This window comes from Triticum dicoccoides, chromosome 6A (genome assembly GCF_002162155.2).
Source record: "Triticum dicoccoides isolate Atlit2015 ecotype Zavitan chromosome 6A, WEW_v2.0, whole genome shotgun sequence".
Taxonomy (NCBI): domain Eukaryota; kingdom Viridiplantae; phylum Streptophyta; class Magnoliopsida; order Poales; family Poaceae; genus Triticum; species Triticum dicoccoides.
The window spans coordinates 272,876,295-272,885,569 of record NC_041390.1 but is presented as its reverse complement, the minus strand read 5'-3'; the positions used below and the strand labels follow the sequence as shown (position 1 = coordinate 272,885,569).

The following is a 9,275-nucleotide window of genomic DNA, read 5'->3' as shown; positions in this document are numbered from 1 at the left end:
GTTTACCCAATTGCCAAGAGCAGATCAAGGACTCAAGTAATTGCTAGCATTAAGTTAATTTGGGGCTTGCTATAGCAAGCTGCACCAACTACTTATTCAAAACGAAGAGGTGCTTGCTTCAGCCTATGCCAACACACAAATTTTCCAATCAAAGCGTTGCTTACTTGCTTGCATCAATTCAAACTGCTACTTGTTGCAGCTACTTTTACAAACGAAATAAGATGGCAAAATAATATAAAGTTTCATCCTATAATTACAAGTGAACTCTGGTTGTAAATCAAATATAGCTACTATAGGACATGATCCACGCTTTCAACAATTCAAGTACGCTCTAGCAATTTTCTAGCTACAGAGTTGAATCCCCACCTTTGTGAAAAAAAACAATTCTTATAGAACCCATTTTATTACATAAAAAGTAACAATCTCAGCTCTGGTTCCTACTCTAAATCATTTTAATTACAAAGTTGAATACGACGACGACGACTTATTCCTACTCTCGAAGTTTCTCCAAAATCACGTCCTAAATGTTCTGAACTGGGAGAGCAAGAACTCAAATCGAACAAAAAGAGACATATATTCCTCAAAAGAGAAATTTGAGGTGCTTCGCATTAATCCATATAGAAAAAGAGCAACAATTTAACAACCATTTGAAGGCACCGCCCATAACTTGCTCAGGCTACTGTATAGTGTGCATTATTCTGGAGGCCATGATCCACCCACAACAGAATCCCCGACCTTTCTTGCCCCAAAACCAGACAGAATATTATGCACAAAATTATCCAAATTGCTACTAAAAGCTACCAGCCAATAGCAAGAAGAACATTAAAAAGTAAGTAATGATGGTCGATGGTAGAAAGGAACAATGCAACATTCCTGCATTACTATTACAGCCCCTCAAACTATAAGTCTTCAATGAAGAGTATAATCACCTGCAGCACAACTAAACATATAGATGTGACCAATCTTCATGCCCGCTGCGTGGAACTTCTTTAATTGGAGTCGGAGCTGCTCCCACAAATCTTCACAAAGCTCTTCAAAATTTTCATATGTTATGGTGCCCCTGTAAAAAAATGGCATGCATGTAAACATGTAGAACTTGCACATTTTTTCTGGTCATGATTTAAGATTACATTTTCACTATATAATGAGAAGGGAGAGCTGAAAGCATGAGATGGGTAACAAGATCAACCATAACATAGCAAAACAGGCTTGTGGCAAATATAAAAAATGAAAAGCTAAGAAGCCAGCATGAATTAGTCTTGCAAGCTCCACACAATCATGAATACGCAAAGAAGATATCGTATAATATGGGTCACAAAACTCAAGATAGAATGTGAGCATGGGCACAAAATCACCTCACAAGAAGAATTTCTGTAACTCATGATTGCTATCATATTTTTATCATAGTAATGATGCTTTCTGAAGCAACCAAGCTAGGTGCATGAGTAACAGAGAGAATCAGTACCTCAGAGAATATTAGTACTTCGGAGCCATGTGCCTTTAACTTGGGAAGACATTTATCTAACAGAACCATCTTTTCCTGTAGAAAGGGAAGTAATTTTCCACATATCAAAGAAAAGAATCATTTTTTCCTGTAGAAAGCATCAAGCCTTGAGGAGGCGCACCAAGGACGATGCCCTTGAGCTGCTTCAGGACTCCAAGGAGACCGCTAATACTGCAGTCCGCACCACGGTAGGGGAGGGCCGATGCCGGTGGAATCGTTGGGATGCACAACAGACTCAAAAATTTACAAGTCACGTAGTTTTACATATTTTTACTCACTACTGGAATAAGCGAATCATGAAAATGTACTCAAAGACTAAAACTGAATTCTATACACCAAATATAATTTTTAGGATATTCTAGTTTATTTAAATTGTGTGCTGCAATCATCTCCATCCTCATTGCCTCCTCTACATCTGCCAATGTCCTCGAATCCTTGGCGTCCATGGGGATCCAGTATGTCCTCCTCATCGCGTCCGGCCATCATGCCCAAGACCTGCTACATGTGCCATAGAGCTCCTGAAATTTCAAAATCAATTAAAAAAACTAAACATATATGTGGATTCAACGAAAGATGTCTTCGCTTGTGCTCTACGAATAAGTGATCGAGGTCTTGGCTGTTTTGTACAAAGAACACAAAGTCCTGGTAAATGATTTACAATAATGTAGCATGACGTTCAGCTTGTCTGGGCAAGTGATGTTCAGTTTGTTCAGTTTGATCTTACCAAAAAGATCAACGTAATTCAAGACATGGGAACTCAACCAAGAATACATTGGTGCCTATCAATACGTCCCAATTGGATTTTGCCTTAAATCAGTGCAGGGGTGGCAGGGGAGCGCATGTGTGTGTACCTGTGCGTGGTTGTGATAATCGGTTCAGACGAAGTAGTGTCCTCGCCGGCGTTACGGAGCAGGGCCTAGGTGGAGGAGCTGTGTTCCGTGGATAGCACACGCTCAGCCGTCAGGACAGCGCCCGGCCGGACCATCTTGGGACGACACAGGGAGACGGGGAGCAACTGCACGACGGAAAAAATTGGGAGCCCAACAACACATTGGAAATCCATCAAGAGTTGGCCTGCAGTGTTGGAGCATATAGTCAATGTTCTCAAGATTTTGCAGATTCAACTTCTGAAGCAAAATCATACAAAAAGTGAATCATTTTACACATTATGAACATTCAGAAGCAAATAACAAACGTATCATGCATCTGTTCACTGTTGCTAAAATTGTATCTAACTAATAGTTGAGTAAGTCACTAGAGAAGTTGTTATGTATATTGAACATGTACTCAAGCACTCATGAAAAATCTTCTATACAAAATTAATCAGGCAAGAGCATGCCCATGCCAGTGAATTCTCAGACGACCTGGAGGTTGCTATTGGCGACGGGCTGAACTTGTGAAGGGCATCTCTAGCAATTATCAACGACATGGCATACTTTTTTGCGAGGAGGAGAGGAATCCTGACACAAACCTGATCCGATGACCGGAGCTGCCGTCGGACCAGCAGCAGGTACCCACGCAGTCCCTATTGTCCCTTCTATTCTCTCCATCTCACCTCGTCTCCCTCCCTTGTATCTTCTTCCCAGAAGACCTAGTCGCCACAGCCATGGAGCACCGCCGCTGCCGGCCTCCACTACGAACCGTCGGGATGGATCCCGACCTCCGCCACTTCCCCACCGTTCCCCGCCTCCAGGAACTCTGCCGCCGTCATCCTGCTACCGATCGGATCGGGGATCGGGAGCGCCGCCGCGGCCAGCCTCTACTACAAACCACCAGGATGGATCCCGACCTCCGCCACTTCCCCGCCGTTTCCCGCCTCCCGGATCTCTGCCGCCGTTTTCCTGCTCCCGATCGGGATCGGGAGCACCGCTGCACCAGCCCAGAAATCATTTTTTATTCCCTCACCAAGGACCGCGGGTTGAATCCCTAAAACCACAGGGTTTTATTTATAAATTTCCAAACGAAACGTTTTTCTCACTTAAGAAAGGATGGCGGGTTGAATTCTTAAAAATAGAGGGACTTTTTTGCAAAAACGATGACAACGTACGGCCAGAAGCAATCACTGGTTGTATAGAGGTATATATAGATATAGATATATATATATATATTTAAATAATAAGTGATTTATTATTACATTGGTCCTTAAATCTTATGAAGCTTCCGTACACAATCACCAGGATTTTCGTTGCCAAACAAATCCAGGATTTTATTGTTAAGAAATTATTTTTATAAGTTAATAAGATGTGGTTCTTACACATGTAAGTATCTGTTAAATATGTGATTATAATAATAATAATATATAATAACATATAAAATAATTTAAATATATATAGTACAGTTAGAACGGAAACATAAGTTGGACCAGGCGTTCCTATCCTTATATAGAAAAATAGAGCAGACCTCTGCATTTTCTTCAAAAGAATACATAAATTGGGTTGTCGATGTTTCAGGAAAAATAAAATCTCGGATGGGAGGTCCATAGGCCGGTCGATACACGACGACCCTCAAGAAAATGCAAACAGGCCTATGGACCTCCCATCTGAGGTCGTGGGTTGCGCATGTTAAAAAAGAAAGCCTAGACGGGGCAGCCCAAAACCCAGCTGATACTTGCTGCCCCAGTGATAATAAATGATACCTGCCAGCTCCTCGGCTTCGTTGTGAATTTATCTCCTATAGTAACTACGTTGAAGCACCTAAAAAAATGTAACTATGTTGACAAACCCATGGGCCCCAACGTCAGTATAGCATTAGGAGGAAGTATTTTTTCGATGAGGCACTTGCTTGCGTACGGCCATAGACCTGGTGGGTCCCGACTATCCGCCTCTCCACGTACAGTCCTCTCCAGATTCCTCTCCTTTGTTCAGCATGTTCACAACGGCAGACAGCGGCGTCGCGGAGGGCGCACAAAGGCACAAGAGAAGATCCGACCACCTAAGGAAGTGCCTTATTAGTAACAAAACAACTGAACTAGCCTAGTGGCTGAGTGACACTACCCGACAGCTGTTCCGCCCGGGTTTGATTCCACCCGTGCAGAGAAAATATCTCCAAAAAATTTGCCTCTTCCTTTATTGACATGTGGGTCCCAATTGTCATCTACGCACACCACGTCCAACACTTGCCAAAACTTCGTCCCTCGTTTTCTCTATTTTTCGCACACTCGACGTTGTGTGGGCATCTTGAAAATAGCATATCTTTTTGACTGTGCATCATATGAAGATGTGCTATGCATGAATGTTGATCAGCATGATGTTAATTGGCTGGTAGTTCCAGTTTCGACCATGAATAAAACTTCCAGCATGATGTTAACACTGTTTGAAAAGGCCGTGTTAATATAAATGCTCTGCCTCTGAAAGTTGCAGTTTCTTATCTGAAACTGAACTTTGAGTTTCTTATCTGAAACTGAAACTTAAAGTTTCTTCTTTGAGAATCACCTGTCAGCGACTGAAAGGCAGGGGAACCTCTCCTCTCCATCATCTCCATTCCAAAACCACCGTCTCGCCTCTCCCTCTTCTCTATTGCAAGACCACTGTCTCTCCTCCCATCTTCCAAAGCTAGCACCGGACCACTCAGAAGGATATCTATGGAGGGGATGCATCAGTGAATCAGGCAGATCGCCGGCGGCGACCAGGCAAAGTTAGCCAGGTTGAAGGAGATCCTTACTTGGTTTGACAATGAGTGGGAGATTTCAAGGACGGTGAGGGCCATGTGGCAATGTATGCGAAAGAGCGAAACGACGGCGATGAGGGCGGCGATGTACTCCTCAGCGGCAGTCGTGCCGCAGTCCTTTGAGTTCATCGAGTATCTCCTCTGGGTGATGGAGCAGACAGATTCGCCCGAGGCGAAAGTCAAGCGGAGGTGGTGGGCGTACAGGTCGAAGGTCGAGCACCCAGAGGATAACGAATCGATCGAGTACGGTGTGCCGTTCGTGAGGGTGCAGAGCCAGCCGGAGCCACAGGAGTATTCGTTCTCCCATCGCAAGAGGAGGCCAGATGGCGCGACATTGCTTCCCCGCCGTTCTCCATGGTTCCCTCGACACTCGCCTCATTTCAACGGCGTCAATAGGGTTTAAGGTTAGCTTCGCACTAACCTAATCTTCCATCTGCTCATGCTTACAATCAGTGTGACAACTAATAAAAATCAAGCTTACAATCAGTCTCCGAGTACTACGCCAATCACCCTAAAATAGCTCAGGACCTTTGGGTCAAAGTTGTGACACTGTGTACAAATAAAGAAAAATACATTGGTTCTTCTTTCAGAAAAGAGTACACCCCTAGAAAACTGCCAATATAAGCTACTAGTATTTTTTAAGTCTAACTTACTAGTATTTGGTTAGAGGATTTGCTGCCGAGAAAGATCTGTCCAAAGTGAGCGCCACACATCCCACTGATGGTGGTGGATGCCAATGCTTAGATGCAACAGGGTTGGTGTTGGTAATTTTTACTTGGCACCTCGCACTCTACATATATGTCGGTTCCATCCGTACATTTGTGCAGTTTCACCAAAATGCAGCTAAATAACCCTGTTTGCATAGATAATGAAAAGGCGTGATTACATTATAGTGGCACTAGTTGATGAAACATACACTAATAAATAGAAGAAAATATTACATCATACTGGAAATCGACCCAAGTCTCCCCGATACACCTTCTGCCAGTGATGAACATCAGTGTACAGCGGTAGTACAAGGAGGGGCCTTGAGACATTCAAATCTCTATGTTTGTGCAAATCAACTAAAATTAAGCACCCCAGTTTGCAGAAATGCTTAAACATTAACAATGGGACTAGTTGATGAAACATACATTAACCAAGAGAAGCAATTTCTTTATCTACATTAGAAATGAAATGATAGAGAGGACACTCGCTCTATTTTAATTGTATTAATTGTATTATTACTTCATTTTATCAGTGACACTAGGGTCGACCAGGTGGCAAACGAGGTGTACCGTGTGTCGCAAGGATGAAGGCTGGGGGTGCTTAGACTGGGATGCTGAAGGTGGCTCTTTCAGTACCTATCTTCCCCCTCATGTTTCTGTGGTAGTATTTGGGTTGTAATCCAAACTTCGTCAAGCTGGTGCTGCGTCCCCCTACCTGCCTAGCTTATGTGGTGAACTTGTCTCCTACTAGTACTCAGTCTGTTCTAGTAGTAGTTGCATAACTTCCCATTTACACTGAGATGTTGTTGGATAATGGTTCTCTATGGTTGGGTTTCTTTAATGAAATCGAAGGGAACCCCCTCTTTCGATATATAAAAAAACAGCGGCACTAGTGGTGCCAAAACATTGCCTCAAATTAATAGTGCCACTAGATTAAGGTGCAAAATAATAACATTACTACTTTATCATGGAAGTGCCAAAATAGTAGCACAAGAGAAGGATAAACATGCAGGATCTTTGGCAAATGGTCAGACCAAAAAGAAACATACCTCGTGATGGGAACCATATCTGCAGTCGACGCCATCGTAGAAGGGATGACACCAGTCACCAACATGGATGATTCAATTCATGGGACCTTTTGGTGCAGTTCACCTAAAATGAAGCAATGTCCCATGACCTAGCAGCTTCTTCTTCTTCTTTTAAGAAAAGGGCTCCAGCCCCGGTTCCATTTCCATCAGAAAACGAAACCCACGGAGCTTCTTCTTCATTAGTTGCAATAAAATTGAGCAACATCAAGGTTGGTCGTGAAGCTCCTGGAGAGTAGGCGGACCAGGACAGTTGCATCTCTAACGAAAAGAAGCAACTTATCTTAATGGGAAATTTAGCAGGACATGAAAAAAGTGCCATTGATTCATATTACTAGAGGCATTACATTGAAAACAACATTGGTTTAACGTGTCCTTACTTTTAACAGTGCGACTACTACATTTTACCAGTGGCATTACATAAGAGCGGCTCGGGGCAACAAGCATCAGAAGAGGATATCTGGGTTAGTCCCATTTTTGTTCGGTATATAGCCACCTTATACTGTGTGAGGCTAGCAAATCTAGTGCTGGACTTACTCTGTTGACATGTCCCCCAGTCCCCACTTTCTTTCCTTTTTCAACCAATAGATCGGGTTTATATTGAGTTTGTACTACGTTCCCTTTATTTCCCTATTATACCTAGAGACCAGTTGGATAGCCAGTCTGTGCTACTTTTTGCCCCCATTATTTCCTCTTTCGACCAAGTCCTAGATTCAGGTAACAAATCTTCCCCCACCCCACCCCCTTTCTTCCTTGTTTGAACCAAGTACTACTAGATTCAAGTGCATGAACTAGTTTTACCTCTTAACAGTAAAAAATTAGGTGGTTTTCGAACAACAGATCGATCCTATCTACACGAGGGGGGCTGAGAAATAGTAAAAGATACAAATGCAGCGACGTCAGGAGCTCGGGAAGTAGAGCAAGGCCGGTTTCTAAGGAAGTTATACCTGAGGGTCGCCGGGATGTCGCTAGGTGGGCAGCGGGAGGCCGGATCTGCCCACACTATGGCAGCAAGGAAGAAGGGGTGAGAGGCCCTTCCTCGCCCGTGATGCTTAGGAGATAACGACAAGGCACGCTAATCGGGACGCGCCGGCAGTGGGTAAGAGCCGCCGCCGAGGACGACCGCGTGAACGTTGCACCTTCTCACCTTCCCCGTCGGAGAGGATCCGGCTGGATCTGTGACCAGCGGTGAGTAGAGAGAGAGAGAGTGTGTGGCCACCGCTATCGTGTTTAGATCTAGAGAGGATGAGAGAGAGGTGAAGAGAGCAACACTAGCAAGCAAGCGCTGAGGCTCCTGCCTATATAGTGGAGTACTAGTTTTCTTTTGTCTACCGGCCGGAGCCGGCTTGATCTCGGCAATGACTGTCGAGAAGTCTTCATGCACGTGCCCCGGGGGTGCAGTTGTCGTCATTTTGATCTGAAGCACCGGATTATAACATATAACACAAAGAAATGCCACATGACAAGAAATCATAACCTCACTTCCCGAAGGAGACAAGATGAATCCCGACGGACAAACTTGACGAGGATCAAAGCTCAAAGTAAAGATAAACTCGTAGAAAAGGGGTCCGTCGATAGATGTCCTAATTAACATAGCCGGCTTGACCTAGATGGAAGCCGAGTACTCTTCGTGCATGTGCCCCCAATGACTAGCCCAACTCAGTTGTCGCTGTTTAACCCTCGCAGTGATCCGAAGCACATGACACCTAATTTTGCAAGATGACAAGAAACCTTTTTTTAGATTTCTCACTAGAACTACAGCCATGTACAACACAACCTGCACGATAGGTAGACGATAGCCAATCCAGGCATGTCTGCTGGAGTCTGGTCACATGCATGTACGAACTGATCTTCCGTGTCTTGCATGGATCGTCCAGGTACCAACATATGTACTACTTCTATTAACTCACCTGACTTGCGGGGCCGGGGAGTGTGCCTACGGTTGGTTCTCAATTGCGGTCCCACATGTGTGTGAAAATGCAATATTACGCGGCTTCCATTCGGAGAGCGGCGTGCCAGACCGACCAACCGTCTAGGGCACGACACGAACGCGACGGGCGTGCTGTATACTCCATACATGTGTACCGCCGTTTTCTTGAGGCTTTGCTCCATGGCGCAATCCATGGATATAAAATTAGTATACTGTACTCTTTAAAAGTCGAGGGTGGGGCTTTTCCCATGCGGTAGGCGAGGCAGTTCCGCCTAGTCTGTTCAACAGAGACGCGAGAAGATGAGGGAGTAGGCTGCAAACATAGGGATGTGTGATTTGACAGTGAGTTACTGCTGGACGGGTGGGGCCCGGTGATTTGACTT

The 9,275-nt window shown here is 44.4% G+C and overlaps 1 long non-coding RNA gene across 1 annotated transcript; it reads right to left on the bottom strand.

Annotated features, from left to right (window-relative positions):
- Positions 1-934: 934 nt before the first annotated feature.
- Positions 935-1,703, bottom strand: LOC119318750. Its single transcript, XR_005154229.1, has 3 exons — positions 1,626-1,703; positions 1,466-1,540; positions 935-1,060 (listed from the first exon to the last, which is right to left on the bottom strand). It is a non-coding gene; the product is annotated as an uncharacterized LOC119318750 (long non-coding RNA).
- Positions 1,704-9,275: the final 7,572 nt, after the last annotated feature.